This window comes from Wyeomyia smithii, chromosome 2, assembly GCF_029784165.1.
Source record: "Wyeomyia smithii strain HCP4-BCI-WySm-NY-G18 chromosome 2, ASM2978416v1, whole genome shotgun sequence".
Lineage (NCBI taxonomy): Eukaryota > Metazoa > Arthropoda > Insecta > Diptera > Culicidae > Wyeomyia > Wyeomyia smithii.
Genome location: NC_073695.1, coordinates 41,787,791 through 41,812,709, shown reverse-complemented (window position 1 = coordinate 41,812,709; position 24,919 = coordinate 41,787,791). Strand labels below are relative to the sequence as shown.

The following is a 24,919-nucleotide window of genomic DNA, read 5'->3' as shown; positions in this document are numbered from 1 at the left end:
GTAAAATTGAGTGGAACTGCAGTAGAGAGTTTGACATAAGTTCTTACGATACGATTGATGTTGTAGCACACCACGATCTTATCTCGCACGTGCTTTTGTACACAGTTACCTTCTATTTTATCCCACTACTGCATCCTAGATTAGATGTTCTTCTGACACAGATTGAATATCTACTGAATTTGGCGCTTTTACAGTGTTACCCTGTTTTGAAACATTTTATACTTGTTTCTTAAAGCCATTTTGTTTTTGAATTATGGATTACTATCACCCAATGAATTCGCATCCGTAGATACGTGTTTCGGTTATGACTTATGACCATCATCAGTACCCTTACGGACTGTTTATTTATTTAACAGTTTGCGTGTTAAGAATTCTCACCTTTTGATTAATGTATCAGTCTTCAACTTGACCTTTTCGAGTCAGTAACTCCAGTACCTACTATATAAAATACTCTAAATGATGCATGAAACGTTGCCAGTAGTTTCCCAAAACCTGTTTTACTGTTCTGGTGAATGATCGCAGTGGATATGACGAAACGGTGCAAATCTTGCATTCTTCCTCCCGTAATCCACGTTTATTGCTTCTACTAAAGTGTTGAAAAGAAATATAATTATTTATAATTGAATGACAAAACCACATTACCTCTTTTGTACATAACTTTGTACCGAAAAGTTTAAAAGAAAAACATTTTCAATCAGGCTACGTCGGTTAGCAGAGCTCCCTTGTTGCATCAATTCCCCGCAACAATACTTCAATTGAACACACTTCACCCATCCTTGAAAGTTTAATCAGGCCAAGTTTTCCCCGGGGGTTTACCCCATCCGCTCACAGTGAGTGCTACTCAGCTCTTGTACCAACGATTAAACAAAAGAGTGTTCCATCAGTTTCATTTTGTGCAATTTTTTATGCTTGAAAGCCCTGTTTCTTTCTTTTGCTCTTTCTGGCTCCAACCCGGTTGAAATCATTTATCCATCTGTCACCAGCTGCTTTCACTGCCGCTGTTAACAGACAAATTAAATTATTTCGCCATCTTATCGTGTCCTCGACACGTTTCATCAGCAGCCACTTCCGGATTCCAATGACGTGATCGCATTTTATAGTTGCTACAATATATTTCTACAAGCTTCGCAACCCACCCCGGGGCGGTATACGCCGCATATTCATGCCAACCTCCCCTCCTAAAGCACAAACCACATTACTTCGTTTTTCTTATCTGCTCCAATTAATCAAAATCATAAAACAGCTCTCCCACATACGGTGCTTCAGTACACACCAGCCTGTGTTTGCCGATGTGTATACGTACACTCTACAGCGTTGTCCCGCACGAGAGCCCGGAATAACAACACTCTGTTAATTTATCCCTATCCGGCCTATTGTCTGCGTTATCGACGCAATCAACCATGGGCCGCAGCCGGGGCACTGCAAGTCACCATCTGTCAGTCAGTGCCACAAAAGCTGATATTACCTACGCCTGGCTGGACTGAAGCAAATGGGCTCCAGTGAACAATCGGATATCTCCTCGATATCGCCGCCCGGGGGATTATCCTGGACGTTGGTTGGTGGGCGATTTTTTGTTTTTGCTCCATCTTACGCAACGGCGGGCTGGTGGGTTAAGCTGATTACTAATCAGTATGTAACTGAATTATCCTTGGAACTGACCTCGCATTCGAGTTGAATCGCCAATCGGATGGGGGTAGAAAGATTGTTTTCCTCGCGATGGAAAGGTTCCATATTACATGGGCTAAAAAGTAGCTGGTCTGATGCAGAAATGGGGTTACAAATCAAGAATATTCGAATTTACCTCAATTAGAAATGCTGTCAAAATTTCATAATATTTTATTAACTCGTTCCCAAATTACTGCTCTCGATATGATACTACATTTGTGAATTCGGTTACTATGAAAAAAGTGAATTTTTTGTTCCGACTTGATTAAACCCTGATTTCTGATGAAAAAAATACTGTTTGGGCGATAGGTGTTCGTCTCAATTTTCCCGCTACAATTAGGGTAAGGACCCCTCAATTCGCCCACCCACTAATCAACTAATCAAATCATAATTTATTTTCAATCTCAGCTATTTCTTATTTTATGTTTGAACACGGTTCTAAGAGTTGACACTATATTGCGAACAATAAAAGGAAAAGGTCGGCGAATTTTGGGTACTCGGATAAACTGGGCGAATTCTGGGGTCGTTACCCTAATGCACCGAGCTCAAGAAGAATTTCAAAAAAAAATAATCAAATCTTGCTAAATGGTCGCAAAACGAAATTAAGCAAGCTAGTTACAACCACAGGTATTTCAAAGATACGCGTTGGTTGTAGCATTTATATTTGATTACACATGAGAAATTGTGCACGCAATGGGTGCTGCGTTTCTTACCAACTGATAAAAAAGATCAACGAGCCAAACTTTCGACCGTGAATCTGGCATTGATTAGACGCACTAGAAAGGATTTTTCTAAAGCCGAAGCGTGAAGGCTTGTATCTTACCGGTTGTTCATTTTTTATCGATTGCTTTGAACACGGTGAAACATTCAATGAACAACCTCATTGTGCATTATTGGATAGATTAAGTATTGAAATCAAGATCACACATGGCAAAGAAAAAAGTGCTCTTTCACCAAGACAACGCTTTCGCTAAATCTGCTCACAGTGCGACTGATAAATTAAAGGAATTGCACTGCGAACTGATTCTCCGCGTTCCGTATTAGTTAGATTTGGCACCTAGCACTCTTTCTTGTTTCTCTGGTTGAAAATGATACTCTCAAGCAAAAAACTGGCATCCACAAATTAGAGGACAGGTACAATTAGTACTCTTGATATGACAAATAATAAAACAATTTTTTTCATAAAAGACGTTTCAATCCATGTCCACTACTATTGTTATCTTCTTAAATTAGCACATGTCTCTCATACTAGTCGATTCAGTTTCATATACTGAAAAATATCTTTTCGTGTCTGCGTTAAAAGACGAATTCAACGTTGTGTTACAAGAATTAACTAAAGAAAGTATCGAAGTTGCTCTTGAAACATATGTTAAAGTAATTAAAATTCTGGAATTATAAGAAGGACCACCCGAGCTTACAATTTACTACTACTACAATAAATACAAAATTCTTTTAGATATTTGGGCAATGGATTGGAAATAAAAGAAGTAATCAGCAGTTGAAATTCTATAGTGTGGGTTTGATTTTTCTGATCAGTGCGATCCGAAAGCAAATCCCTCTTACACATATTATATGTATACTAGGGTGGGGAATCGTTATATGGAAAAAAAACGAAACTTGATAGCACAAAGCCAGAACCAAGTTTTCTTTGTTCTATTTGGGGCTCCAAACAATTCTAAATTTATCGGAAGTTGATTGGTTTTGTTTCCGCTTGAGGCATTGCATTTCAAATTTATATGAAGATTTGTATGGAAAAACCAACTTTTTTGCATTTTCCATTCTAAAGAACTCAAAATGGCTCAAATCATAGGTTTCATGACTTGGTGGGTATGGTAGGTTTTCTGATGCCTAACAACTTGGCCGAAGACACTCAAGAGCTAGGGTGTCCCAAAAAAAATACTAGAGCTGTTCAAAGTTGATTATGTCGAAATTTATGTTGCAAATCATGTTTTCTGCCAACACTGCCAGTGTACCGGCGTCAGTCAGATTTCAATCAGAAGTAACCTTTGAAACACTTTGTAGATTCTACCTACGCCTAGAATATTGACCTAAATGTGTTTGTTTGATCCAGCTGAGTTTATAAACTCGTTACGACAGGTTACTTCTGATGGGAATCCTACTGACGCCGGTACATTGGTAATGTTGACAGAAAACAAGATTTTCTGCCTTTAAATCGACATACTCAACTTCGAACAGCTATAGCTCTTCTTAGGGACATCCTAGCTCTTCAGTGTCTTCTGCAAAGTTGTTAGGCATCTAAAATACTATACTTCAACATGATGTAGTGCATTATTAGAGTATTATTGAGCACTCTAGATAGGTTAATGCAAAAAAGTAGGTTTTCCCATATAAATTTTCATACAAATTTAAAATGCAATGCGCCAAGCGGAGACAAAACCAAATATCTTGTATATTTACTCAAAAAAACGCCTGGGTAAAAAATGAGCTTAATTCTCATGAATCATCATAAATAAATAATATTGCTAAACTGAATATATTTTTTTTAAGAATACATCTTAAAACCAAAACAGCAACAAAATAAAAACCCTGATGAAAGATGTATTAGAGAACTATTAGAACTGGCAAACTCAGGTTTTGTCTTAGAGCTCAAACTGGCAAAAATGAAAGATTATAATTTTTTAACCATTCCTGTGAATTTTAATGCCTTGATCTGCCGCATTGTTGACGAAGGACTACTTACTTTACCTTACCTTACTTTTATGGCGGCAGATCATTGAGACCCTATGCCGAATCCAGAATACGTCTCCACAAAACTCGAGGTATGTCTCGAAGTCGTCGGCCTCTATCTAGTTCTCTGCTAAATATGATCGCTCATCCGCCATCCATGCAACGTGGCCAGCCGTGTTTTATCAGCTTGACAATATCAGCGCGTTTGTATACTTCGTAAAGCTCGCGGTTCATGCACCTGCGCCACACCTTCCACGCTCGAAGACCCCAAGCGCTCGTCGATCGGCCTCCTTCCAAGTCCACGATTAATATGCGTAGAGCGCCACCGGGACGTTCAGAATTCTATAGAGCGCAAATTTCGTACGGATCTATAGACTAAGGGACCTAAGCTGGCAACACAATCCGTAATAAGCCCTATTCATCTCGCAGCTGACGAAGGACTTCTTTAGTGTTATCACTATCAGCAACGTTTTTTCGAGTGATAGAAAACTATATTACAGGTCGGACTCGATTATCCGGAGTATCAAAACATTTACACACCGGATAATCGAATCACAAAAAAAATAATTAAAATTTACGATTAACGAAAAAGGGGTGAAATATTAAGAAGCAAAATAATTAAAATAAAGACCTTGATTATTTTTGCTTAATTAAGACACGTCTAAAACATGCTGGAAGAACGTAAATGGTAACAAATTTGCCGGAGCATAAATGGTAACAAATATGCCGGAAATTTCGAAATAAGAATTAAAAACGTACAACAAAAAAAAAAACAAAGTTACGGATAATCGAGTCTAACATTCCGGATAATTGTTACCGACCTGTATATGATTTTTGGGCGCCCAAAAGTGACAATGGTGGTTCACAATAGAGACTCATTGGATATCATTGGATTGAGCGACTCTTGCAGAACATGAAAAATATTTTTATTGCTATTTTTGTTACAAAATGACGGCTGTGCAGCGATTGCCGTGAACCGCTTTTTTTAAAGTTTTTTCGCGGCGAGCAGTAGAAGTCGTACCCAACTCCACCTATAACCAAAAAAATTTTTTTTTATTATCTACATAAGTGTCGCTAGTGAATTACACATGATTATATTTCTAGAATTTTTCTTCGCAAAATGGCAACGGTTTGAAAAAAAAATTCTGGTTCGACAAAAAAATCGACTTTGATTGTTTATAACTTTAGTTGCTGTTAATCAATCGCTGAAATCGTGTGTACTTCACTAGATAATCTAATGAAGAAGCTACAGTTAAAATTTCAAGTCAACCGGATGTAAACTTTTTCAGTTCTACTGCTCGCCGATTTTGAAAACATGGATTTGAGAAAAAACGCGATTAAAGTTTCAAATTACTATAAATCTCAAGAATCGCAACAGTAAAGCCCCTAATTTTTTTTTATCCTTCAGTCAGCTACCTCTGTGCCGTAAAGTTGTCCTTTCTGGGCTTTATCTTCCTCTTCTTTCTTTTATTTTATCTGATCTAAGGCTGCGCCTACGCTCTTTCGTGGTATCAGACATGCGACGCTCAGTGACTTTGACGCGGTTGGCGTCCGGTCCCACGCAAAACTCTTTACTAGTACTTTTGAGTATAACTCACAGTTAAAAAGTAACAAAAAACTCAAACAAAGAACGTACATAACGAGAACGGCTGATCTACTAAACAAATGGAAATTGTGAGTAAACACATGCTGTAGCGACGCTATAACGGTCGAAACTTGATGCAGCGACCTCTATACTACAAATTTGAAACACGATATCGATCATAGGTAACTTCTACTAGTTTACAAAACCTCGAAATTAAAAACAAAAACGAGCATCGCCAAAATAAACGAAAAATGTTTTTTTGGAGCATGAAAGTTGTTCGGTAAAAATAGATTTTAACGAATTTTGAGTTTAGATCAGTACTTGAGCGATGTAGATTTTGATTCTAGGATAGTTTTAGCATGATTTAAGCCAATAAATAAAATGACAAGAAAAAACATTTTTTGGTAGATATAACCCCTTAATTCCGCCAGTGGTTGCCAGTTTGTTGCTGATTAGAGTCGATCGTAATTGTAGATTAGCTATAAATTCAAAAATCGACGAAGGATTAATACACAATTCAAAATTCACCAACATGATTGCTAGAACGGCCACCTACGTTTTCCAGTGTACGTAATGTCACTTATTTCTAAAAGCAAACGCATGAAAAAGTGTATGGAAATCAACGAGATCAATGTGTTGAAAAAATCCCGATATTGCTATCCACACTGTGACACCTACTCCTAGACTGTCAGGTGACGGTAAGATAAGGTGTCAGATATTACTTTATTGGGTACCTTCTCGGATGTCAACACATCACAAATTTGAAACAATAACATGTATTTATTTTACTTAATCCAACGAATTAGTTACAAATTTGAACACCTCCACAATCTTTGGTAACTACTCAAACTGAACACATTAGTTTTATTTAAAAAAAACTGATGAAAAAATCCTACAATTCACACATGCACAATGTTTGCCATGCTACCAAAGTCTCCTTTCATTTGAAGGAATTAGGTACTTAGAGATTCGTTCAAATCACACAATTTTTTGCGATTTCTGTTAAGTTTTTGCAAATCTTTATCGAAATAATGTTCGTGTTCGTGTGTACATGAGAATGGTGCTTATGCTGCTTATATAAATAAATCGAGCTGCTTTTTTCAAAGTTTTAATTACTTGCGTCACAAGTTGAAAAAAAATACGATGTTCAATCCGGCGATAGATTTTAATTGCTACTCCTCCTTCAACCCTATCAAATCTATAAACAACGTAATTGGGATCATATTTCAATCATTTTTTTGGTTTTCGAAAAGTTTACATAATCATTTCAATAAGAAAAATTAAATCGACCTTAAAAAAATACCTTGCCTTTCGAAGCATACTTTGTTCCAACTTGAATTGCTTTGAACATGCAAATTACTGGCAACATGGCGTTAACGAGATCAAAGTTAACCACCGTTTGTTTGTTGTTGCCGCATTTAATTTATGTATTAGAGGTAGTTTCAGTCCATTCTGGATTGACCAGCTTTACGCTGGCTGCTGCACAAACGCGAAACAATTACCTAAACGTTTTTGAATAAGTGTATAAAATGTAGACTGAGGAAGAACTAAAAGGAGATTTCCACGATCTTTTTCAAATTGGCAGCACTGGTATGCAATGGTGTCCAAACGTTATCTGTCAAAATCAAAATTGTTCACTGTACTATGTCATTTCATAATCGAAAGACTTACAAACAAACAACGATTGTTAATATTAAAAATTTATTATCAAAATTCGTGCTCTGTGACAAATGTGTTACGACCATTTTATGGTCGTCATAATCGACTTCGTTGGATATGAAGCAAGCTGAATTTATCATTGGACAATTTCTCTTCGAAGACAAGACAACCTTGGACGAACCGATATCGATCCATGATCCGTAAACACTTATTGCCCAAATTGGAGAATCCCATGTGGTTGACATGTGGCTTCCACGAGACCGAACCACATGCCTCACAGTGCGTGAGTTTTCTTGTTTTGACCCCGTAGAATGGTCACATAGGTGGACCATGCGTTTGGATGCCATCACGCCGCGCCTGAAGCGGCATATTATGCAACTTTAATACACAATCGGGGTTCTCTTCAGCAACATTCAAATGAAAGTTGTTAAAAAATATTCTATTGGAGAAAACTTGAACAAAATGAGTTTGAAATTGTTTGATAATGTTTACCTATTTATAGAGACACTAGGTACATTGAAACATATTGTATGGTAACAATATTGTTTTTGTGTATGCGTGAGAGAGAAAAAGAGTTAGAAGAAAAAGAAAAGAGAGAGAGGGGGGGGGGGGAGAGAGAGAAGGTGAGAGAGAAAAAATGTGTGTGAGAAAGAGAGATTTTTATTAGAGATTTATAGAGTAGAACTACATTGGATGGACCAATTCATGACAAAAAGCTGTTTATTCACTTGACCTAAGTTAGAATTTACCGATGTTTCTCGTGATTTTGATACAGATTAGCGAGATAAAATGTTTCCCGATGGAAGTTTTTGCGAGTTTCACTAAAGCATATGGTCCATTCAAAGTAGTTTTACCTTATATGGCTGTTATTATAAGCTATTACTGCTCTAAGATTATTCTGCTGATATTGTTCATGCGTTTCAGGGACTCAACGATTCATTCAAGTTTTAGAAAAATTATGGTGAATAGTTTTAATAGTCTGTTCGTAACACCGTCCAAGTTCTTCATTTACTGCTAAGCAAAACTCAGTCACATTGAATTTTATAGGCTAGAGCTCCCTTGGATGGACCGCTTTCTTTAGTGGACCACCATGGCGAAAAGTATTCTATTCTCTTGATATTAATTGGAATTTACAAATGTTTTTTGGGATTCTAATGCAGATTAGCTGGATAAGATGTTTCCTGACGGAAGTTTTCTGGAAACCCCCCGAGTTTTCCAATAAATTAAGTTAATCCATTAGTCCATAAAAGAACGTGGTCCATTCAAAGTAGTTTTACCCTGATATGAAACTTCTAAATAATTGAAAATCCTGAAGAAATCATCGATGGATTTACGATATCCATTTTCTAACTCAATTCCAAAGCACAAGAAAAAGACATCAGGGCTGGTCAAACTATTTTGGTTTCAACTATGACTCTACTGGTTTCATTCATATTTATCGGTTCCACGTTACTGGTACCGTCGTACCTAAATTCTGTGGTAACGATGAATGCTTATTGATGTTTTGTTTTACAGACGGTGTTATCAGGGATGGGCGAACGGATCACGAAAATGAAGCACGGTTTGAAAGCTTACGCTTTTTTGTGGGGCTACGTGAAATCGTTAGTGTATGTGTACAAGGCTCACACCATTGAGATTTCATAAGACAACATAACACAATATAGGTTGAATTCAGGCCAAAATGCTGGAAAAGTGGTACAAAATATAACCGTAGGACTATTTGAAACGTTACCGGTGACAACACTTTCAAAAAAAATCTTTTAAAAGGAAAAGGCAAAAAGCAATTTAACGATTCCAATGAAGATGTTGCATACGAAATGCAAAAAAAATGGATACAAAATGCATGTTTGTATATAAAATGCAATGAAACTTGTGAAAAGAAATTAAAAAGTCACAGAAATTTATATTTTCTTGAACATGTGTCTGTTTTGTACGAAGAATTTGCACAAATCAATTATTAACCATGCAGTTTAAATATACTAAGGAAATTTAAACTCTCTGACCGTTTTCGCAAAAAAAAAGAATCTTTTCAGTCAAACATTAACATCAGAAACAAGTTTCTTGCTGAGGCAACATATCATAGAGATTTTCACTGCAAACACTAGAATTGTCATAGGGAGAAATCTCCCACCCCCTTCTCGTAACGATACGTACTTTCCTGTTTCACCCTGTTATTTAGAAAAATTATGGTGAATAGTTTTAATAGTCTGTTCGTAACACCGTCCAAGTTCTTCATTTACTGCTAAGCAAAACTCAGTCACATTGAATTTTATAGGCTAGAGCTCCCTTGGATGGACCGCTTTCTTTAGTGGACCACCATGGCGAAAAGTATTCTATTCTCTTGATATTAATTGGAATTTACAAATGTTTTTTGGGATTCTAATGCAGATTAGCTGGATAAGATGTTTCCTGACGGAAGTTTTCTGGAAACCCCCCGAGTTTTCCAATAAATTAAGTTAATCCATTAGTCCATAAAAGAACGTGGTCCATTCAAAGTAGTTTTACCCTGATATGAAACTTCTAAATAATTGAAAATCCTGAAGAAATCATCGATGGATTTACGATATCCATTTTCTAACTCAATTCCAAAGCACAAGAAAAAGACATCAGGGCTGGTCAAACTATTTTGGTTTCAACTATGACTCTACTGGTTTCATTCATATTTATCGGTTCCACGTTACTGGTACCGTCGTACCTAAATTCTGTGGTAACGATGAATGCTTATTGATGTTTTGTTTTACAGACGGTGTTATCAGGGATGGGCGAACGGATCACGAAAATGAAGCACGGTTTGAAAGCTTACGCTTTTTTGTGGGGCTACGTGAAATCGTTAGTGTATGTGTACAAGGCTCACACCATTGAGATTTCATAAGACAACATAACACAATATAGGTTGAATTCAGGCCAAAATGCTGGAAAAGTGGTACAAAATATAACCGTAGGACTATTTGAAACGTTACCGGTGACAACACTTTCAAAAAAAATCTTTTAAAAGGAAAAGGCAAAAAGCAATTTAACGATTCCAATGAAGATGTTGCATACGAAATGCAAAAAAAATGGATACAAAATGCATGTTTGTATATAAAATGCAATGAAACTTGTGAAAAGAAATTAAAAAGTCACAGAAATTTATATTTTCTTGAACATGTGTCTGTTTTGTACGAAGAATTTGCACAAATCAATTATTAACCATGCAGTTTAAATATACTAAGGAAATTTAAACTCTCTGACCGTTTTCGCAAAAAAAAAGAATCTTTTCAGTCAAACATTAACATCAGAAACAAGTTTCTTGCTGAGGCAACATATCATAGAGATTTTCACTGCAAACACTAGAATTGTCATAGGGAGAAATCTCCCACCCCCTTCTCGTAACGATACGTACTTTCCTGTTTCACCCTGTTATTTAGAAAAATTATGGTGAATAGTTTTAATAGTCTGTTCGTAACACCGTCCAAGTTCTTCATTTACTGCTAAGCAAAACTCAGTCACATTGAATTTTATAGGCTAGAGCTCCCTTGGATGGACCGCTTTCTTTAGTGGACCACCATGGCGAAAAGTATTCTATTCTCTTGATATTAATTGGAATTTACAAATGTTTTTTGGGATTCTAATGCAGATTAGCTGGATAAGATGTTTCCTGACGGAAGTTTTCTGGAAACCCCCCGAGTTTTCCAATAAATTAAGTTAATCCATTAGTCCATAAAAGAACGTGGTCCATTCAAAGTAGTTTTACCCTGATATGAAACTTCTAAATAATTGAAAATCCTGAAGAAATCATCGATGGATTTACGATATCCATTTTCTAACTCAATTCCAAAGCACAAGAAAAAGACATCAGGGCTGGTCAAACTATTTTGGTTTCAACTATGACTCTACTGGTTTCATTCATATTTATCGGTTCCACGTTACTGGTACCGTCGTACCTAAATTCTGTGGTAACGATGAATGCTTATTGATGTTTTGTTTTACAGACGGTGTTATCAGGGATGGGCGAACGGATCACGAAAATGAAGCACGGTTTGAAAGCTTACGCTTTTTTGTGGGGCTACGTGAAATCGTTAGTGTATGTGTACAAGGCTCACACCATTGAGATTTCATAAGACAACATAACACAATATAGGTTGAATTCAGGCCAAAATGCTGGAAAAGTGGTACAAAATATAACCGTAGGACTATTTGAAACGTTACCGGTGACAACACTTTCAAAAAAAATCTTTTAAAAGGAAAAGGCAAAAAGCAATTTAACGATTCCAATGAAGATGTTGCATACGAAATGCAAAAAAAATGGATACAAAATGCATGTTTGTATATAAAATGCAATGAAACTTGTGAAAAGAAATTAAAAAGTCACAGAAATTTATATTTTCTTGAACATGTGTCTGTTTTGTACGAAGAATTTGCACAAATCAATTATTAACCATGCAGTTTAAATATACTAAGGAAATTTAAACTCTCTGACCGTTTTCGCAAAAAAAAGAATCTTTTCAGTCAAACATTAACATCAGAAACAAGTTTCTTGCTGAGGCAACATATCATAGAGATTTTCACTGCAAACACTAGAATTGTCATAGGGAGAAATCTCCCACCCCCTTCTCGTAACGATACGTACTTTCCTGTTTCACCCTGTTATTTCAGATAATACAAAAGCAATATAAAAAATGAAAACAACTTTCAATAGGGACTCTTGAAAAAGCCTAATGTGAAAACACCACTTACCTTTATAGGCAATTAAAATCCAATCCATAACCAACCTAAAACGTGGGGAGTTCCGTGGCCGCAAGGTTACAGAGTCCGCTTTGGTAAGCGGGTGGTCGTGGGTTCGAATCTTAGTAGAATCAGGCCATTTGGTTGTCAAAGGACTTTAAGCATGGGTTCATTCTCAGGCTCCCCACCACGTACCCTTCCTTAAATCTGGATTCTACAGTACCCCTGTTGACTCTCCTCCTAACAAAAATAAGTCCCTATTATAATAAAACTGGTGTGAGTAACATATGAAAGTTCTCTCCAGGGAGTTGTAACTAGGCGATATTGTTAGGATTGACAGAGGCTTGGTATAGTAGAGCAGTGAGCTTAAAACGGAAAGGTAATTACACACAAGCACTTATATGAATGATAAGCGTATCACTTACTTCAATAGTGTTACTGCTAATAATATGAAGTGCGGAATACAGAAAACACCTGGGCAATATCACAATAGATCCAAGCTCTTGTCGCAGTGATGAGTCCACACAGAAGAAAAAAACCTAAAACGTGGCCGATCCTTCCGAAGGTGAAAGCGGCTTTAACTGTAATGTGCTCTTGTATTGGTTATTGATATGGTGTTAAATTTGGGGAACGGATAGCAAGTCTACTTCAAGTCACGAATGAAGTCCACTATAGTTTAAATTTAATTTATCAATGTCATTGCCTACAAGTTATAAATATTAACACCGACGACATGCTCACACTAATAGAATGCTGATTTAAACATGGTTAAAAAGTGGAAGAGGTTGTTTATAAGAAACACCGCAAGGTTAACGTAGAATTACGACAGCCTGTCTTATGTCAATAATTTTTTGTAATAGCTTACACTCGATTAGGGTTAATCATTTTATTGGTGTATATGTTTCGTATATTATTTTTGATTTAATGGAATGGAATGGGATAACTGGAAAAATAGGTGTGACTAAATTATTTCCAGTTATACCATTCTACAACGTTCGAAAAAAAAATATACATCTCATTCATTCTGGCTCAGAGCGATCGTTTGATAAGCTCCACCTTCATTTTTAGTTTTAAAGTTTTTCCTCAGTTTCGTAGCACGGAGGTGCAAAAATGATTTCTTAAGGACATTCTGTCGAGCCGGGCCGAAAGCACTCTCATGAAAGCAACAAAATACATGTATTGTGCCGTGTTGCGCGGCTAAGAAGGTAAAAATGTTTCCTTCCCCGTGTCGCATGAAAGCAGATTGTTGCGTGTTTGATACTGCCGACGGTAGACATTAGTATGAAGGTGGAAATTCTGCTGTGATGTCAAGCAATAACCATCTTCTTCAAGACGTTACATCCTTGTTAATGAAGTGTTGTGAATTTTCTAAAACGGAGCAATAACCATCTTCTTCAAGACGTTACATCCTTGTTAATGAAGTGTTGTGAATTTTCTAAAACGGACTCCGTGAGCAGAACTTGCTGAACTTTTCTGTTTGGAATCGGATTTGTTTCGCATATACCGCTTGTGATGCACAATATCAATGAATCGTAATATACATCACACTGCTGCGCAAGTGCAGCAGCATCAAACTGCAATCAAAGTTGCAGTTTAGTAATAACCATTCATTATGCTCTTCAAAATACATTTAGTAATACAAAATTGGTTGCTGCAGTTGCAAATTTCATACAATTATCGCATAAATGCTTAATGGTCCAGATAGCGCGCGATATCCGCTCTGACATGGATTTTTCGCACGTTGTGGAATGGGATAACTGGAAAAATAGGTGTGATTAAAGTCGCATGGAAGCAGATTGTTGCGTGTTTGATACTGCCGACGGTAGACATGAGTACGAAGGTGGAGATTCTGTTGTGATGTCGAACTATAACCGTTTTGTTTTAAAACGCAATAGCGTAAGTGCTGCATTTCTGTTATCTGCTGCCATCCAGTACTAGAACAAGTATATTTTACAACCGGCCACCAACACATTCTTGAGGCAATGTTTAATTTTTCTTGTCTTGCGAATGCTGAAATTTGCGATTTTCCGTCTATTACACATGACGAAAAATCTTAACTACTTCAATCACATTATTGTGGAGCACCAACAGTTGTTATTATATTTGACAACAGTAACAAACTGGCAAGTTTGTTCAATTATCATCATTTCGGATAACCATTCGCCGATGATTCTAGTTCTCTCGTTTTCTTTAGTAGAATTGCCTGCCATTTCTAATAATTCTGCAGCTACCAAAAACTCCATAACAGCCGCCAGATAGTCAGGTGCTTAAGTATCAACGCGCCCAGCGTGATCAGCCAGAAATTGAAACCCGGCTTTTCTTTCTTCTTCACGATCAGCAACCAACGTCCGTGTGGTATCGGCACAATCATGGAATGAATTATATATAAAACACAAAGCGCGCATTCTTAGTCAACTAGGTATATATATTTGTATCTCATCTTTTTTTTGTGTTCACGAAAATTTTAAAGATTCTCTCGATTTCCCTTAATAATTTGAATTTTCAAGGGTTTCTACCGAAAAAACTTAAATTATACCACCAAACATCAACGTGCAATTTTTCCTCAGAAAAAATATTTTGCATGTGCTACCAAAGTATAGTGAGCAAAATTGGATATTACAATGACATGTTGAAAAACAAGCAGCATCAGTTTCGACTCGATTCGAGAAGATTCTATTAGATTGAAATTGTTCATATTAACTAGTCTGCTTCTATTTGATGGACTAAGATAATCAGAGAAAAGAAACGTTCATCGCAAATTGCGCAACACCAAGTGTAAAACTGCGAGCCTAGTCAATAATTAAATATTTTTTATCAGAGGTTATCTTTTGTTTGCCCATCCGCATTAACCGCGTTCGATTGTGAACTTCGCTGCCGGTCGGTCGTACACAAAAAGGCAGTAAATAATGGCTACGTCGAAAACAGCTTGCGTTTGCGACTATTTTATGAATTTTTATGAACATTCAGCTTGAATGGAACTTGCTGATGATGCTTTAACCAAAATGAAGGCATGTATTAAATTGAGGGTATTCACAGCGATATGATAATGGAGCAATTATGTCACAAATGGGAAAACCAAATTTAACTTCAAGCAGAAGATAATAATTATTTAAATTAACATCCCTCGCAGTTTCTATTTTTACCCGTAGCTCTCTAAATTTTGTTTTCCGAGAAATCGATTCGAATTACACAAGGCGAAAATACAATCACCGAACACCTTCCAATCCATCAAGGCGAACCCGCACGGTTATAACACCTCCCCGTACCCGTAATGATTATGGAACAGCTGCGAGATCTCATCTGGTCCAACCGCGCACTGTGCTGATTGATGCTGCGTAGGCATTCTTTCCCCTGACGAAGCTGAAGGCGCAACATAATGCCCCAGTGGCCCAATCTGCCGACGGAATCGACCGGAGGTACCGTACAACAACAGTAGAAAAGACAAACAAGCACGTGGCCGCTATTCTTCCAGGCCGCCTTTCAAACGTCCGTCGTCGTCGTGAGCGTGACTGAGCAGCACACGTTAGTTTGGCTGTCAATATTTGCACATTTATTTCCACCAGCTGAAGGAGGCTTTCCTCTCCGGAGAGTTAGAGTGAACGATTTCTGTGGAAGTGCCGCAGTATAAATTGATCCGATTGTTGGTTGTCGGTTCGAAACATCAATCAATACGCGAAAGTAATGGTGCGTAACATATGTATTGTTTTGTAAATATAACACAGAATGGAATCATGGCTGATTGCAAAATCTTTTAGACCAGCCTTTTTACGATGATTTTAGCAAAAAAATAAAACTCACCATGTAACGGATTATCTATCTCCATCTCAATGGGAAGTGATTATTGAATTTTGTCCTTATTGTAGTCAAAATCCTCGAAGTTACCGACAAGAAAATGACTTCTCTGCCATTAACACAACGTACTTCCCGTGTCAGCAATCCGATTATAGCGGACATTTCGCACTCGGAAGATGTTACTAATGCGTCACGTCGCATTATGTCATGATAATGTCTAGAACAATTAACCTTTCGTGTAGAGCTTCTGTTATGGGAACAGTACGGAACATTCATAACTCATTGAATACTGTCGGCAACATTGTCCTATTTGACATGTATTTTTCGGGTTTTTGTTTCGGAGGTCGAGATTCGAGATTTGACATCGAAACCAGCTGTCAAACTAAAAGAGATATGCAAGAAAATTTCTATGAGCTCACCTAAAAATAAAACAATGGGTTTTAGACAACTGTCAAAAACTGTGTAAAAAATAAATAATCTATCTATACACTAACCGCTTTCAAGTGATAATAAACTCCAGCCTGTAAAACACGTATCCAATTATATAAAAAGTTTTTCGATTGTATTCGACTGCACCGTAACTTCTCTTCTAAATGAAACCTAATGCTTTCAAAATGCAAGCATGAGTGATTATGAAGCCGAGCATCCATAAACAGAGAAAGTTTCACAGTTTCACAAAACATAGTCATTATATATACGCGAACAGTATCTGTGAGTCCCAATTAAAAAGTACATTATGATGAACCAATAACAATAACTTCCCTCGGGGAGGAAAGCGAAAACAATTAAAGTTTACTGCTGGTCGTAGTTAGAGATAATAGTGAGGAAGAAATGAATACTAACAAAAATCTCACATGAAACCATAAAAGTCCGAGCACGGGAGCATACATTATTCAACAATCGTATTATCACTAAAAACTTTCAGTCCCAACCGGTGCGTCATGAAAATGTTTACAACAGCGATGTCATCTCCAAGCGGATTGCGCAAAAACCGTGCAGTTTTCTCAATCTGAAACGATAAGCCTTGGCGCCACCCAGTGGCGGCGGGCTGTCATATTAATGACACGGTGTAGCCCCGATAAGAAAAAACTAATCATTAATATTCATGACGAATCGGAAAGCTGCCATACGTGACAAGCTCTGTGTGTGTGTATTATGTGTTTGACTGAAGGCTAACATGTGGAAAGCTTTTACGTTTTCCGTTCGACTTATGAGTCATAAGTTGCAAATGGGGACCCACTTGGGAATGGAGGGAAGGTAGTTTTGCAACAAATGCGGGTTCGCGTTTGAAAATGGCTCCCATCTTGTAACCACATGGCGCTGGAAACTCATATATCATTTAGCGAGACGAAAACCATTGTGCAACATTCATCAACTTTATGTCGTTCGGGGAGTGTATTTTCGCATTCGTGGATTCGTCCGTACGAGTGACATTTGCTATGGCGCAAGCCCCAGTATCATGATTATCGTATTTCGTTCCACTTGCCGCCAGTAAGCGTCGTGGGGAACACAAAAGTGAGCTTTCAAATAGCAATCCTCCGAACGTGGCCTCGCTGGAAAATTGCAACAAAAATGTTTTCATTTGTTGTCATTTCAGTTTGGCCGTAAACTTGGGAAATTATTAGATTCGTTATGGAAAAATACTAGCTAGAATTATGAAATTTCTCTACCATCTCCTGTTCTATTTCAAGATGGACACTTCATTCTTGTTCTGCTAGCGGTGACCCTCACTCGCATTGTCCGACCAACATGGCAGGCATCTCTTACTATACGTGTGGTATTTCGTATTATGCAGCAGCATTATCTGAACCGCTATCAAATTTAACTTATCCATCTGTTGAAGCCCCGCAGCATCATCAGGCAGGGGGTCGCATATATCGAGTAAACCGACAGACTTACCACCCCCTCTAAACACGCGGTATCCGCAGCCACTTCATTAGGGACGCAAGCATCCGTCCTCTTGCTCCAATATCTTCGGCATTCCGAACCACACCAACACTTTCGGCTGGGGCTGTGACTGTGGCTGCTACTGCTGCTGTTGGGGCATACGTATGCATATATTTAGCACTCGGAACCACACTCTATGCAGCCCCGGCAGCAACACGACATTGGTAGTATGAATAATTCAAAGCTGATAGACCACATATAGAGTTCGCAGGAGAACCGGGGCTGTTGCCGGTCGGAATTCGACCGAGATCTGGCAGATATGACGCTCGGGAAACACACAAGTGTCAGAAAGGTACGGAACCGAGCTGTCACGACACAACAGTTTGCGCATGGTCTTTCGGTCCAACTGGTTCAAGGGGTTTTCATTGTGCACCGTAATGCCGTAGTTATTTTCCATTGTGACTTTAAAGGGAGAGAGAGAAAAAATGCTGGAAACAAGATTACCATATTGTTAGACCAATAGTGATGGCTTTTGAATGCACATTGTGCCCTCCGGTGTACCTGCAGGAGGTAAAAGCAGTATATGAATATAGCGCTTGGAAAACTTCCCACGCATTCCTGAATAACTTTCTGAAGAAGTCATCTCGTTATTCCTGTACGTTTCTAGAGGAAATGGATTTGCTTGATTTTTTTGTGTCACTTGCCATCATTTTAGTTGGAAAACCGTTAGCGAGTGTCATAATTTAACGCCATAACAGGCAGAAGGAGAAGGGGGATTTAAATACACTTTAACCTTTAACCTTTTAACAAAACCTTTAAAATAAGACATTTCATAGAAAAAGAAAGAAAATAAATATTTTTTTTTAACATATCATTTCGGATTTCACTGACACTTTTCACAGTGGGTAGTTTTTTGATAATAAGGTCATTTTATGATACCTATCAGTTGTTCGTGTTGACTCACGACTTTCTAAAAAAACTCTCCAAGAATGTGACTGATAAGAAAAACATGTTTTGAAAAATTTAAAAATTGTACATATGTATGTGCAAAATTCAAATTATTTGATTGTAATAGTGTCCTCGGCAAAACTAAAGGTAACAAAGATGCGATTCTAGAAAAAAATATACACTGCAAAATAAATTTTTACTGTGCCAAATTTTCCAGATAGTCACAAAATTTAAATATCTCAAACAGTTCCAATTTTGAGAATCCAATAAAAAAAACATAACTTTTTCAGTTTTGCTTCTAACACGTTCGAACGAATAGCAACATTTAGCTAATAATGCGCAGTTTAACTTTTTCCAAGCGAATTTTTTCTTACGGTGTATACTTTTTGTGGAACGACAAATAATACTATCTACATCTTTGCTGAAGACGTGGCATAAATCAAACAAACCATTTTAGTTCAAATACAAGAACAGTTTTTTTTTAATTTTAATTTATTGTTTCTCATTTTACCCTCACCAAACTTTGCCTGATTATAGAAAGCATTGTTATATTAGATATGTAAAAAATTAGCTTTTATAAAAAAGTACTTTTAAAATACAGGTCGGACTCGATTATCCGGAGACTCGATTATCCGGAAACTCGATTATCCGGAATTCGATTATCCGGAATTTTAGACTCGATTATGCGGAATTTTAATTTTTCGGTGTCCGTTTTCAATTTTTATTCCGTAATTTTGCCTTTACCATCCCTTCTAGCCTATTTGTTACCATTTGAGTCACTTCCGGTATGTTTGGGACATGTTCGAATTAAATGAAATTAATTAATGTCCAATTAATTTTTTTTTTCTTTTCAAGATTTTACCCCTTCTCCCCTCAGAAATAACTTCTGGTTACGCCACTGCAGTATACAAGTAAAATGAAGAAAAGAATTATTTATTTTATATTCGTTAATCGCAAAATTTCAGTAGTTTTTGTGTGATTTGATTATCCGGAAAACTCGATTATCCGGAATTAAATTTTTTTTGATTTTCCGCATAATCGAGTCCGACCTGTATTGTATATTTTGTGACAGTTTAATAAATTTGGCAAAGAAAAAAAATTGCAATAAATTTTTCATTGCCAATAACTTTCCCGAAGACAATATTTCACTCAAATAAACGGCTTTTTGATTTCTATTTTTGAAGTCGAATAATATAAAAATCTTTTCTATCTTCAATATGTGTAGGAATACTTAATTTTCCAAAAATTATCGAGAGTAACAGGACTGAAGTGTTTGTGCATTAATGTGTCTTAGAAGACGAGAGGTTTTAAAATGCTCTTGGCTTTTCCATAACTCTTGTCTTTCAAGATATATGACGCAGTTAGTATACTGTTTGAATTTTTATTTTGAGAAAATAAAAATATGAATTTGAGTAAAAATTACCGTTTCTCAGTTTCGAACCCTGAGGATGGTAGAATAGAAGAACCGAAACGTCGGCGATGAGCATACAGCAATCAACGCATTTGATTAGGATGGAAGCCACCAAAATACCAAAAAACCTCTTGTGTAAAAAAGTTGACGCAATTTTAGCCAAAGAACATGAATAAGCTTAAAAGTAATGATAATTTATCAAAAATGACATTTTGTTGAGTATCATATGAAGAAAATGAACAAGGAATACAGAATAAAGCCATAATTTCAAATACTCATAAATGATAACCGGTATACAAAAGTATTCCTCTTTGGTTCCGATTTCTGAAAATAAGATACAAGCGATGTTTATTTAAAATAAAAGAGGTATCAATAACTTGTGATTTATAAAAAATGAAGTAAAGTTAGTATTGTAAAGTATCCATGTCATAAAGAGATATGTTCTTAAGATATTGAAACCCGAAAATAAATATTTACTTAATATATGATCAAATCATTTGAAACATTATAACCTATTCTTGAGAACCGTTTGCCCAATCGTCTTGTTTTCAAAGAATAAATTATTTAATGTTAATCATATATTCCATGGAACTTATGGGTTTCGCTAGAGAACCACGGACAAATAAGAAAAACGTGTATATTTCTTGATATTTAAATTTTCGAGCCTAAATTCCATTTAACTACCAAGAGCTTTTTTGTATTAAATGAATGAATGAATCTTTTAAAACATTAGAATACAAAAATTTTGAAAAATGTTGAAATTTGAATTATTTTAGAAGTTTAATTCCTTAAAAAATTTGAGTTTCATTTCTCCATCCTGGACTTTTTTTAAAAGTTGCGTAAAAGCTTCAAGTTTGTTGAAAAAATAAAAAAAAAATCAATTGTTTTTTTAAATGAAAATTTTAATTTTTTTTTTTTTGAGTCAGAATTTTTTTCCGCAATGAATATGTTTTATGAGGCATTATTAATTCCCCACAACACATTCTTAGACAGTTTTTCTCTACAACCAAAAGGTTTTTAGCGACCTTGCTTCGAATAAAACCTATACCAAAAATCATACGTCTAAAATACTCAGTGTGCTAAGCCAAATATGTGTGCAAAGTTTCATTCAAATCAAAAATTGTCAATATTAGACAATTGGTCATTTCGCGTGATTTTGCTCAATAGCCTTTTCAGATACATTAAGCTTTTAGTATACTGTTTGAATTTTTATTCAAGAAAAAAATAAAAATATATATATTTAACTCAAAATTACCGTTTATCATTTCCGAGCCCTGAGGATGATTCCATAGCAAGACCGAAACGTCGGAGATGAGCATACAGCAATCAATGTATTTGATTAGACAGAAAGCCGAAATATCAAAAAACTTGAGTGAAAAAAATTGAATGTTTAAAAACAATTTTAAAACTTTAAAATTATTAAAAATGGTAGATATATTAAAATGTAAAATAAACTATTTTTTTTTTAAATGATTCAAAAATAATGGTAAAAATGTAAAATACACTAAAGTCTTGTTTACAAGGGGAATACGTAGTGCGTAAATCCCAAACTCCGTAATCAACTGCTTAAAAACCGCGTGAAAAAAAAAACTTAGTGCATACTAAAAATGTTAAAAATTTTAAAATTGCAACAATTTTAAATTTTTTTAAAAATGTTAAAAATGTTAAAAATGTTAAAAAAATTTAAAATTGTTGAAAACGTTAAAAATGTTAAAAATGTTAAAAATGTTAAAAAAGTTAAAAATGTTAAAAATGTTAAAAATGTTGAAATGTTAAAAATGTTAAAAATGTTAAAAATGTTAAAAATGTTAAAAATGTTAAAAATGTTAAAAATGTTAAAAATGTTAAAAATGTTAAAAATGTTAAAAATGTTAAAAATGTTAAAAATGCTAAAAATGTTAAAAATGTTAAAAATGTTAAAAAAGTTAAAAATGTTAAAAATGTTGAAATGTTAAAAATGTTAAAAATGTTAAAAATGTTAAAAATGTTAAAAATGTTAAAAATGTTAAAAATGTTAAAAATGTTAAAAATGTTAAAAATGTTAAAAATGTTAAAAATGTTAAAAATGTTAAAAATGTTAAAAATGCTAAAAATGTTAAAAATGTTAAAAATGTTTAAAATGTTTAAAATGTTAAAAATGTTAAAAATGTTAAAAATGTTAAAAATGTTAAAAATGTTAAAAATGTTAAAAATGTTAAAAATGTTAAAAATGTTAAATATGTTAAAAATGTTAAAAATGTTAAAAATGTTAAAAATGTTAAAAATGTTAAAAATGTTAAAAATGTTAAAAATGTTAAAAATGTTAAAAATGTTAAAAATGTTAAAAATGTTAAAAATGTTAAAAATGTTAAAAATGTTAAAAATGTTAAAAATGTTAAAAATGTTAAAAATGTTAAAAATGTTAAAAATGTTAAAAATGTTAAAAATGTTAAAAATGTTAAAAATGTTAAAAATGTTAAAAATGTTAAAAATGTTAAAAATGTAAAAAATGTTAAAAATGTTAAAAATGTTAAAAATGTTAAAAATGTTAAAAATGTTAAAAATGTTAAAATTGTTAAAAATGTTAAAAATGTTAAAAATCTTAAAATGTTAAAAATGTTAAAAATGTTAAAAATATTAAAAATGTTAAAAATGTTAAAAATGTCAAAAATGTTAAAAATGTTATAAATGTTAAAAATGTTAAAAATCTTAAAAATCTTAAAAATCCTAAAAATCTTAAAAATCTTAGAAATGTTAAAAATGTTAGAATGTTAAAAGTGTTGAAAATGTTAAAAATGTTAAAAATGTTAAAAATGTTGAAAATGTTAAAAATGTTAAAAATGTTAAAAATGTTAAAAATGTTAAAAATGTTAAAAATTTTAAAATGTTAAAAATGTTAAAAATGTTAAAAATGTTAAAAATGTTAAAAATGGTAAAAATGTTGAAAATGTTAAAAATGGTACAATTGTAAAAATTTTAGAACTTTTAACAATGTTAAAAATGTTAGAAATTTCAAAAATGTCAAATTTGTCAAAAAATGTCCAAAAAATCAAAAAAACAGTCTAGAATGTCAAAACTGCCAAAATGTCACATATGACAAAAACTGATAACAAAATGATACAAATGTTAGAATGTTCTTATACAAAATATCCAAATTGTTGAATATTTCAAACAATGTGAAAAATATCAAATCTTCCATAGAGTAAAATAGTAAAATTCATCGGAAAAGTTGTGGGAAACTCAATACACAATTCGCAAATTAAGTAATTGAGAATTTAGGATATTGGGAAAATCCTTCATTGAATCATTTCACGTTGAAGTAAAGAGGCCTTAAAAATTGTAATTCAGTTAAATATTTGAAAAGACAAATTATCGAAAAGTTCAAGTGTTCGAAAAATTGTGCAGTTGAACATACATACATAACGACATACGACATACATAAAAGTCGATTATAAATAGATTAAATAATCAGAAAGATTTAGAAGATTAGTCATCCCATCAATGTTCATCTGCTGTTATCAAACGAAAGACAGATTGTTTTCCTTTTTTGCAGCGAAATCATACCATGATTCAAAATGGACCAGAACACGTCTGGCGATGATTGATTATGTTCTGCTAATTAATTAAATTTTGCCAGTTACCAGCTGGATTTCGCTAATCCCAACAGGTAGAAACTCAAATGCACACCCAGAAAAATTCTCTATAGACTCTAGCTCTACTGGTTGGCGGTTGTTGAGGTTGGTTCTGTTGTATTATTTTCCATTGGCAGCATTTCGTTGCATGATGTTGTCCGCAGCAGATGTTTTTAATGTGACGACCGTGACGATTTTGCCTCGTTTACATGGTGCATTGCGGCGATATAACCGTTTAGCATATTTGTGAACCATTATCCGTCTGAATAACAAATTGCGGATTTTCTCGCTAGCTGCCTGTGTAGAATAATTCAATTCTGGATTTTAAAAGTTTTGTTAGATTAACAAAAGTTTAGCTGAGCCAATAAAATCACGCTTGTTAGTGACTTTGTGTCACCAGAAATATCTCCAGTATGCGATGGAATTCCAAGCTCCAATCACATCACGCGTTGCTGCCATTTGAGTCGTTGAGAGCAAAAGTGGTACATGTGCCATTAAGTAAATTTTTCAGGAGACGCGATAAACGAAAACATTCAAATAGTAAATTATTTTCAACAATTTTTGCTAACATAACTGCACCAAATCATTGCTGGAAAGGTTTCAAAAGACGGTACATGAAAGTATAACGAGTTCTGGTTAAGAAACTTACACAAACTTCAATGGAAAAACATGTACCACTTTTGTTCTATGGGAAAAATAATGACAACCAGAAAACGTTGAGAGCAAAAGTGGTACATGTCCAGTCTAAGCATGAAGGATGCATTATAGCTCGCTAATCTTAAAACTTAGAACATTCATGTCTTCAGCAGAGTTGTTCAAGTGATTGAGTACTATAGAATGATGATCTGTTTGTTAAGGAATTCTGTCACTTTGTGGCGCTAGTGTATATGTAACAGAAGACATTTTAAATTATTTTGACTATAACTCTGGTATAAGTTATCAGATCTCGGCTTTTCTTTGAATTTATGG

At 34.9% G+C, this 24,919-nt stretch overlaps 1 protein-coding gene across 4 annotated transcripts in view; it reads left to right on the top strand.

Moving 5' to 3' along the window:
* Positions 1-24,919, top strand: part of LOC129719689 (BAI1-associated protein 3) — a 240,006-nt gene that overhangs the window by 1,689 nt on the left and 213,398 nt on the right. The window lies entirely within an intron of this gene.